We start from the raw sequence: 11,251 nt of genomic DNA on the forward strand, positions 1-11,251 counted from the left end.
TCCTGTCCTTTGGGTAGATACCCAGAAGTGGGATTGCTGGGTCAAATGGTAGTTCTATTTGTAGATCCTGGAGGAACCTCCATATAGTTCTCCACAGTGGCTGAACCCATTTACATTCCCACCAACAGTGCAGGAGGGTCCCCTTTTCACCAATCCCTGCCAACACTTATCACTTTTTTATATTCTTAATTTTTTACCATTCTGACAGGGGTTAGGTGGTATCTCATTGTGGTTTTTATCTGCATCTCCCTTATGATGAGGGATGTTGAGCATTTCCTCATATGCTTTTTGGCTGTTCATATGTCTTCCTAGAGAATTTTCATTCAGCTCATTTTTCCATCTTTTAATTGGGTTAATCATTTTTTTTTTTCGCATAAGGCACTTGAGTTCCCTGTGTATTCTGGTTATCAGTCCCTTGTCTGAGGCATATTTAACAAAAATATTTTCCCATTCTGAAGGTTGTTGGTTCACACCTGTTACTGTGTCCTTTGCTGTGCAGAAACTTCTTAGTCTGATATAGTCGCACTTGTTTATTTTAGGGATTATTGCCTGTGTTTTGGGAGTCTTATTTAAGAAGTCTTTGCCTACTCCAATGTCTCCCAGAGTGTCCCCAGCATTTTCCACCAGTAGTTTTATTGTTTGAGGTCTTAGGTTCAGATCTTTAATCCATTTTGAGTTGATTTTTGTTAATGGTGCAAGATGGGGATTCAGTTGCATCTTTCTGCAAGTGGATACCCAGTATTTCTAGCACCATTTCCTAAATAGGTTTTCCTTTTCCCAATGGATTGACCAATACATACATCACTTACCTTGTAAAGTGAATGTTCCAATATGAATACATTTCTCACCAGTCTATTTGGAGATACTATACATGTTATCATCAACAGATACTAAAAAGTCATGTCCTTTATAGAAGCAGAGTTCGTATGAGCTTAACAACTAAATATCTCAACCTTGGACATGGTAATGCTTTTCTGAAAATTTGCATACTTTTTATAACTTCTCAGTTTTTTAAGGCATTGTAGTTTATTTTTTTATTATTCATACATTAAATCTGTGTTTTTAATGATAACCTGCTTTAACTAACTTCTTCTATGCACTGCTCTACTGCTCATTCCAGTGAACTGGATAAAAACCTCTGTGTGTATTAGATAAGAAAACATCTTCAAGTTGTTAAAAGTTCACTGCAGTCATCAAATACAACTTACAGACATCAAAAAAAAAATCAGGGAAAAAAGTGAGTAAATATCACTTGCTATAGATGTCTAATTTCATAAGGATTCACATCATTTTAATAAATTGGTATATTTTAAACCTATGAAATATTAGAAAAGTGAACATTATTTCCACAGTGATAACAATTTATATAACACTCTACTTTCATAAAGTGCTTTTTCAATTCCCAGTGCATATTTTGGTTTGCAAAATGTTTTTATGGATGTGTCCCTAGTGATGCAAAGACAGTGATTCATATCCAAAAACCAGAGGGGAATTAATTTAACCAAATGTCTGAAGATTACAAGAAATATAGGTAGAAATTTAAAGAAAATTTTAAACTATCTCATTTGAGAGATGAAGATTGTATCTCTCAACTGAGAATGTAATAAAACCAGGAAATTGCTAAAAATTAGGTTCCTATCATAGAACCCATTTATTTTCCAATTCAGAATAGAATTATTTAAGTGTAATCTCAAAATAGCCTCTAAGACTTGTAATATTTATCTCATCATTTTTGTTTTATAGTTACTGTTAGAAATGTGTTCCTGTAGAAATTACTATTTTGTTAAAACCTAAAAACTGTTGAGGGACTTTTCAACATAAAAGTGTGTTTTTTTCCCAGGTGGGTTTAAATTGTGACTCTGTCTCCACTAAAAATTTAAGTAATATAATATTTAAGAAACTAATCTAGCTTTGGCTTTCTTTTCATACAACTCACTGAATTTCCTACATATAAACATTGAGATAATATATATATTTTTCCACCCATAAGGTCCATGCTCTTGCCAGAGAAAGACAGTGAGAGGGAAAGTGAGAAATCACCTCCCCCCCCAGGGAAGTTGGCCATGGGGCAGTTCCTTCTCCCCCATTCTTCTCTTTGGGCATATATGCACCAGTGCTTCATATGAATTTCAAGCTACCAGGTCTGAGACTTGAACCATAGTTGGTCATGTGGAAGTTCAGTCCTTTAACCACCACATCACTTGCTGGCCCTGAGATAATCATTTTTTAAATACCATATTTTCCATAATATTCAATACATTTCAATTCTTTATGAGCTACTTGTTTTCTTTTCTTTCTTTTTCTTTTTTTGATGCACCATGTATCCCAAATTAAAATATTCAGTCTTGAAGGGTTCTTCACTCCTTGTGACCATGGTGAAAATTGCGTTTGTGTGTATGTGTGTATTTATGGGTCTGTGTTTGATCACAGTAGCAATTGATGATGTATGAGTGTCTGTTTTGACTCACATTTTGCTGCCCTGTCAGAAATGGTCAGTCACCTAGCAAAACTTGGATCCCAGATCTTAAATTTTAAAACATGTGAGAATTGTGAAGTTCCTTTTTACATCTAGCAAAATGATTCATTAACATTTTGTAGAAAATTCATTACTACAAAGAGTATGCTTTTATCTTGTTTTGAATTTTCTGTGTACTTGATTCTTTTTTATTCATTTTTAAAGGCAGGATATTGCTGTTATAATCCTCCTGATTTAACAGCCCTCAATTACTGTGATTACAGGTGCATGCTACAACATCCAGCCCTTAGACTGGACTGGGAATTGAACCTGAGCCCCTAGATATGGTCCTAGCCAGCAAAGCATAACATTCAGAGCTGGGTCACACAGAGAAGTACACCACTGTCCCCCATGACTGGACCTCTCTGTATTTAATTCCTCACCAAAGGTCATGATATCAATGTGGTTTCTGACATTCTTTTAATAGGCGTGACATCTCTTCTTCAGTCTCTTAATAATTATTTAAATCTTCTATTTTGTTGGAATTCTAAAATAAAGTCTTCATAAATAACATTCTAACTATCTCTTAGGGAGGCAATCTGGGTGTCTGGTCGCCCTAATGTGGAGATAGGAGCACTGAGATCCAGTTAGCCAACTCATTGCTGCAAGTTCTTCACTTTCTGAGGTTGAAACCCTGGCACAGTTTTTGTTTTCTTTTTCTCTTTCTTTCTTTCTTTCTTTCTTTCTTTCTTTCTGTCTGTCTGTCTGTCTTTCTGTTCAAATACATTTACTGAATGTCAGGCAATATTATAGACACAGGGGATAAAACAATGAATTATTTTAAATCTCTGGAAAGTAATTAGTGGTTGTCTAATGGTGGAAAGTGGGAAAGAAAATAGGGTGGTGACTACTACTAATGTATACAAGGTTTCTTTGCTGGGCTGATGAAAATACTCTAAAATTATGGTTCTATAACTATTTTTTTTTCATTTTGCCATAGGGCATGTGCACTAACCAGAGAGACACAAAAAGAGAGGAGAAAATATATCTACAGAGAATGATCATGCTTCTATCCCATCTCCATTCCTCCATTCTGTTGGGATCTGGGGCATGCATGCATGCACACATCCTTGATGTGTTTTTCAAGCTGCTGGGTCCAGGATTCAAACCACCAGATCAACCATGTGAGATTCAGCTACCTTAATCACCAAGACATGGGCCCAGCCCTAAATACATTTTTTAAAACTATTTATTTCTGAACTTTCTTTTTTTTTCTTTGTTTATTTACATTTTTTAAATACATTCTATCACATTTTTTAGCTTACAAGGTGATCATTTCAGTGTGTGAACATTTCTTCCCGGTCCAGTTGATCAAAATATAACAATACTACCTCCCTGTCTCAACAGTGCTGTCTCTGTATCCCTCCTCCAAATGTTTTCACCCAGACCCCACTCCTCCACACACACCACATCTGGCATTCACACCTATCTCTTTATTTATACCTCAGCAACCCTGTCACAAGAAAAATAAAATGCTAAATCTCTTGATATACAAACAACAGAAACATATGTGCATTCTATCTAGTTATTTAATTCCTTGGTAAAACTTGAAATTAACTATTTTTTTTTTCTCTTGAAGAATGGCCATTGTGGGACCAGCAGTTAGCGTAATGGCTGTGTCGCTGGACTCCTATGTAGTTGACCGTGGTTCACATCCCGGACTCAGCAGCTTAAAACTCACACCTGGCACGTGTGCACACGTGCCCAAGATCCAAAGGGGAAAATGGAGGAGAAGGGACTGCAGTGTGGCCATCCACCCTGGGGGGTGATTTCTCGCTTTCTTTCTGTCTCTCTCTGTCTGTCTGGCGAGCACATGCACCCTATAGCAAAAAAAAAAAAAAAAAAAAAAAAAAAAAAAAAAAAAACTCTTAAAAAAATAAAAAAAGAATGGCCATTGCCAGAAGATAATATAGAAATTCTAATACTAGCATTTTCTTTCTAGATTTATGTTCAACTTCCAAGTTGCAGTTTGGTGCATATCTATGTGTGTTTCAGAAAAATATTACCTGAGGATTAAGATACTTCACATAGCCCCTAAGCTATATAGCCCCAGCTAGGTGTTACTTTATAATATGTTCATTCTATTCACTGAGGTTTATTACTAAAGTCAGACTTATGTTCATGGATATGTATATATCAGCTGTACTTGCTATTCAAAATATTTAGATTAATTAAGAATTTTAGTGAATCAATAAAATGCGTGTGTGTGTGGGGGGGAGAGGCATAGAAAGCAACCATGGATACCAGAGACAGTGTGGGAGGAGGATGGGAGATGGCAGAAGGTGAGAGATAGGAAATCAAGGATAGGGAAAAAAAAAGCAAAATATACAGGAAACAAGAAATGGAAAATTATTTGTTGATGATAACATGTATGTTGATATGCTTGATTGAGCCAATATACAGTGTATTCTGGATGGAAAATCTCATTTTGTATGCTGTAATGATGTACAGTGAATGAATGTAAATAAATAAATTTAAATCGAAAGAAAAAGATACTTCACATATGTGGCCAGGTCTTAGTCAATTGTAGTCGCCCCTAAGACTCAGAATCACCATTAATGTGACACAAAAGTTTCGTTTCTGCATTTTGTAGGACTGTGGGATAGCCTGTAGATTGTCATGAAATCATCACAGTGATGTCATTGGGGGAGAACAACCCTCCTCTCCATCTACGATTTGCTTTGACGTTCAATCAATGGGGACTGCATTTTATTGATCTCTTTGCATCATCTTTACTCAAGTTTTAGCACAGCTGTGTACACAATCATTACTTAGAGCATTCGGTTTCATTTTTATTTGGAATCACTTTCTGGAGTAACTCTTGGTGGTTTTCTTTGGATGTAGAATTCATTAATGTTTCTCAGTTATATCATATCTATCTTCTGTATTTGTATAGTTGGATACATGCTGCTCTTTCTTTTAGACTACAAGACAGACTGGAAAGACTCAAGTTTTATAAGAATACCTAGATTTAAGTCTTTATACTATGATGAGTCAGTGGTACCATTTTCAAAATTAATTTCCTGAGCCCGTTTTTACTCATCAGTAAAATGGTAATGATAATTCTCATCTCATTGGGTTACTGTGAAGATTAATTAATGTAGTAATTATAAATACTTGTGAAGTACTTATGGAGTGCATTTAAAGTTCATCACAACTCTATAGAGTAAATATTACAGATATCTCCAATTTATAACAAGAGAGTTGGGTGAATATTTAAATTGCCCAAGATCACACAGTGGTTAACTGATGCACCTAGGCTTTGGACTAAGGGAATCTGGTTTTAGATTCTGTATTCTTAACCCCTATGCTACACACACCTGGCACAGAGTTTGTGGCCATTAAATATTAGAGGCTCTCTTTTCTATTGACTTGTCTCATGTATTAGACAGTGGATTAATGTTACAATACATGTAAAGTCATTTTGGCTCTATTTTAATAATGTGTGCTCCCTTCCTTCCTGCTAGTTGAATTCTTTTTTTTTTTAAAGAATTATTTTATTTAACTTTATGTATTTGTTTATTTTAATGTGACCAGACAGGGACAGAATGAGACACACACACACACACATACACACACAGAGAGAGAGAGAGAGAGAGGGAGAGAGAAAGTGAGAAAGTAAGCCACTAGGTCCAAGACTCAAGCTGCAACTGGCCATGTGGGAGTCCAGCACCTTTAAGCACCACACCACCTGCTAGTTCTTCTGCTAGTTGAATTTAAAAGTTGTTCAGTTTTCTGGCTATGGTATAAATTGTATTCTTTAATATTTTCCAGTAAATTCTTACTTTTTTATTCCCTGAAAGAAGTGATTCCTAGGTGATATTTCTCTTTTCTCCCCATCTTGTTAGAATGCTTTATCTATTTATTTTAATTTAATTATTTTTCATTTTAAGGAACTCCTTTTCCCTTGACTTCCATAATAACATGTTTTCTCAATTTTTAAAATTTTTTAAAAAATATTTTATTTAACTTTTTTCATTTTAATTAGACCAGAGAGGGACAGAGTGAGAAAGAGAGAGAGAGAGAAAGTGTGAAAACAAGCAGCCAGGTCTGGGATTCGAACTGTGGTTGGTCATGTGGGAGTCCAACACCCTTCACTGCATCACCTGACAGCCCCTTTTTTTAAAAAAAATGTTTTAAATTATTTTACATTCTCTCGATTTTATGCTTCTTTCTCTGTTTTTTTCTTGCTGATATCTCATTTGTGACATTGGCCCTGTGAATGTTGAAATTTTCCCTCCCAGACTAAACATAGATTTTTCTACTTAATCAGTCATATTATTATTGAAAAAGCCAAAATTTGTCCTGATAAAAACACAGAGCTTAAATTACAACCACATGTATCATAGGACAGAGGGCAGGTTTCGGAGGCCCACATGTGCCATGTACCCTCTCTCTGTGTCTCTTGTTTTCTGTGAGGCCTACATGTTCTCTTTCCTGTGGTGACTAGTTCTTTCTGTTCCATTTTCTTGTCTCTTAACCTTATTTTGTGCTGCTTCTACTGCTAAGGGTATTCATTCTTTTAGTTTCTTACTTCAGATTTCCAAGAAAGTAAAAGCTCTTTTTTGAAAAATTTTATTTTAATTTTAATTGCTGGAGAGTACGTGTAGTCACCAGAATGAAACTGAGGAGAAGAGGAGAGAAAGGGAAAAATCACCCCCTCAGGGGATGGTCACACCACAATCCCTTCTCTTTCACTGTGCTGCCCAAATTTTGGGCTCTTAAATACACACACATACACACACACACACACACACACACACCTGGCATGTTTCAGGCCTCTGAGTCTGGAACTTTAACCATAAAATGAGCCATAGAGGATCCAGCTGCCTTCACCACCACACCACATGGCTGGCCCAGGACATACTTTCTCTATGACATATGACACTTTCCATGATGTGGCAGCCATCTCTAGCCTCATTGTGATCCAGGTACTGTCAGACTCATGGTGTTCTGTGCCTTGCCTTCCTTTGTATTAATAAAATACCGCAGGATGATCCCACCCCAGGGCCTTTGCATCTGCCTAGAATGGTTTTCTCCAATTTTGCATGGGTGATTCTTTCTCAGATCATAACACACTTCTATTGACCACTTGATAAATAAGCATTTCCCTAAGTCATTTCAACTTCCTATTTGCTCTACAGCATTTCAAATTATTAAATACATCTTGCCTGCCAATCTATTTCATTTTCTTTAATTGCATATTTTCCTCATGAATACTAGATTCTAAAACTCATGGCAAGAAAGACTAGCTTTGTTCTTTCCAGCTTATATTCCCCAAATCTCCTGCAAGTCTGACCAATTTAATTCAATTTTTGGTATAAATTTAGCACCATTTTAATAAGACATTAAACTAGACACATCTCTAAGTTTCTCAGACTATTTCAGTAAGAGTAAAGGTATTAGTAAGGTATCAGAAAAGGTATGGGTCTTAGATTCTTTCCATTTAAAATAAAGTGCCCTGAGGGGCTGGCAGATGGTGTGATGGTTAGGGGTGCTGCACTCCCACATGGCTGACCATGATTTGAGTCCCTGACCTGGCAGCTTGCTTTCTCTTTCTCTCTCTCTCTCTCTCTCTCTTTCTCTCTCTCTCTCTCTGTGTGTGTGTGTGTGTGTGTGTGTTTATGTCTTGTTCTGATCAATTTGAAAATAACTATATTTATAAATAAAATAAAGAAAATATTTTTGGAAAATAAAATGATGCAAATCACATAAGTACACAGACATCCTACTATATTCTTCTTTAAGAATGGTAATCTGTCAACCTTCTGAAGGTTGTTTTCAGCTGCAAAGAGCCATTTTAGCCAAGATCATGACCTTCCCAGGCAACCTGTATTTGGTGATCAAGGTGTGGTAGGAAGGATGTCTGGCCATTTTATAGCTTTCTGTTTGTTCCATTCTAGTGGATGGATAATTCCTAATCTCTTATAATCCTGGGACAGCAGATGGCATAGTGGTTAAATTGCTGGACTTTCACAAGCTCAGTCACAGTCTGAGTCCTGGACCCAGCAGCTTGAAAATCACAGTGGATGATTGTGTATGCCCAAAATCCCAAGAGGAGAATGGAGGGGAGAGAGGGGACCATAGAGTGGCCATCCCCACAGCGGGGGTATTATTCACTTTCTCTCTCATGGTCTCTGTCTCTCTCTGTAAAGACTCCACACACTGTATAATAAAAATCTATTAAAACAAAAAATAATCTCATACTCCTTTTCCCATCTCAACCTAAGAGATAGTATGAGGAATTGTCCAAGAGAGCATAGGAAATTTGGGAATAGGATCATTTACCTCTAGCTTTGCAGTAAGGAACATATCGCTGATAGTAGGTGGCTCAAGATTGAGGCTGTTTATTAAAACAGTGTGTGAGTTGGGATCATCTCCCAGTGGAAGGAAATGTACTAGCAGATGCAATGTGCCAGGCATTGGGTATTTGTGGAGACACTATTAGCAATAAACTAACCAGGTGGAATTGACAATGCCAAACACTGGTGATCCTCAAAAAATGATGTGGAACAATTCCGGGCAAGAAACAGGCAACTGAAAGCCAGGAGTGAAGACGTATCTTTTTGGTGCATATAAAGAGATCTTATCTACAGCATAAAGGTGGAGAAAGCCAAAGATCAAGCTCAGGAGATCATATTCTGAGAAAATCAGCATCAAATATAGTTAAGTTCTGAAAAAGCTCAGGTTGAATATGCCATAGTCAAGGTCACCTTTTCAGGGGGAATAATGGGCTCTTGAATACAAAATGAAGATACAAGGAATGTCCCTAAAAATTTTGACTCCTGAGATTTTATTTTACAAAAGTAGTTCATCCCTCTCTAGTTAAAGCCAGTACTTTCTTCTTACTAGAAGAAAATACAGAAACTTCTCCCTCTCAAGGTATTATGTTATAAAATCCCCACATACTGGTCACCAGTCAGGTCAATAACTGATGTAGCATTATGTATAATATAACATTATGTCCAGGGCAGTAAACATGAAAATGTATCCTGAGAATGTTGATCAAGGAAGCTGTCATATAACATCACATGGGAAGGTTATTGACTCAGCTGTGTTCTCCCAAGATTCAGGATTTTAAACTCTGGCAAGAATCCTAGGAAATAGTGTATATCTATTACTAGGATCACTTCTATTGAGTGAGTGAAAAAGTCATAATGTATTTTCCCAAGCAAAAAAGCATTGTGACTTTTCTGATGATCCAATAGAATGTATAAAAAAAGGTGGCTTGTGCTCAGTGTAGATAAAATTCCAGATTTCCTAATGGTGGGGTGAAGGATTAAAAAGCTAAGAAAAGTACTTATGCTAGAATGAATATACTAAGCATACCTTGGAAGACCTGAGAGATGCTTATATTCTGTATTAAGGCCCAGGCAACACATTATTTACCAAACTACAAAGAATATGCTGGTGAGAGGGGACATGAGCAGCACTAAGAGTGCAGTGCCGTTTCCTCTGTAGGCACAATGGTTAGGGAGAGATACTGTTAAACAAGCTGGCTCAGTGATGGTAATCGAGGTGACAGGATCATCCTCCGAACAGATAGAGGCCAGGAGGAAGCACTTAATCACACATTCCAGGTGGTTGAAATGATTATAATGTTTGGGAAGATCAGAGTGATGGTCAGGAAATCTTGGCCCACAGACCATTATGGGGAAGTTTTATGGGACCCAGTGTCCTGAGGGGAACTAGAGGAGTAGCACCAAGAGTACTCCTGCAAATATATCGGTACAAGAAATCAGATTAATACCGAGCTGGTGATAGTCATTTACTCAATAAAATTATTTCAATATAATCTATTTTTCAGTATTTGGTTCTGAGCTAGTTTTCAGCATCCAAAGACTGGAAATGGTGTTTGTGTCCCCAGGAAATAGAGACTTGCCACAAGAAAGGTAGGTTGTGATGAATTCCCTGGTTTTTCTGCCAAGGCATCTGGGGTCATTTAGCTAATTGCAGAGTGGAGAGAAGTGTTTTGAAGATTACTGAACACAGATCTGAATTAAATGTGAAACATAGAGACTCAAAGTGTCCTCATAGCCTCTCTGTGAGAGTGAGGTCATGTGTGAAGCAGGTAATACATGGAATCCTAGATACGGCATGACTTGGAATGGGTTTACCAATCCATAAACTTACCCATTGATATTTTTTCTGAGTTTTGTACACGTAATTAGATTTGATAGATTTAGCAGATAGTATAATCCAAACAGTCTCTCTCTGTGGGAAAAGAGCTATCACAGCAGAGAAGGCCAAGTAGATGACTCTGAAACTACTCTCCACCCTGAGTAAGACAGGGAGTCAAATGCTACCTCAGCTTGACAAAAATTAGTAGTACTTTTTTTTTTTTTTTTGAGAGAAAGAGAGAGATTTTTACTATAGGGCACATACACTTGCCAGAGAGACAGAAAGAGACAGACAGAGAAACAAAGCAAGAAATCACCCACCAAGGAGATGGTAATGCCACAATTCCTTCTCCATTCTCCTCTTGGTATCTTGGGCATGTACACACATATGCCCTGCATGAGTTAAACAGCAGGGTCTGGGACTTGAACCATGGTCAAGTACATGAGAGTCTATCCTTGTAACCATTACACCGTCTCCTGGTCCCAATAGTAGTCTTTTTTTTAATAATTATTTTATTTAACTTTATTTATTATTTATACATTTGTTTATTTCGATTTGACCAGAGAGGGACAGAGTGAGAGAGAGAGAGGGAGAGAGAGGGCAAGAGAGGGGGAA

Source organism: Tupaia chinensis, unplaced genomic scaffold, assembly GCF_000334495.1.
Source record: "Tupaia chinensis unplaced genomic scaffold, TupChi_1.0 Scaffold149705_1, whole genome shotgun sequence".
NCBI classification, from domain to species: Eukaryota; Metazoa; Chordata; class Mammalia; order Scandentia; family Tupaiidae; genus Tupaia; species Tupaia belangeri.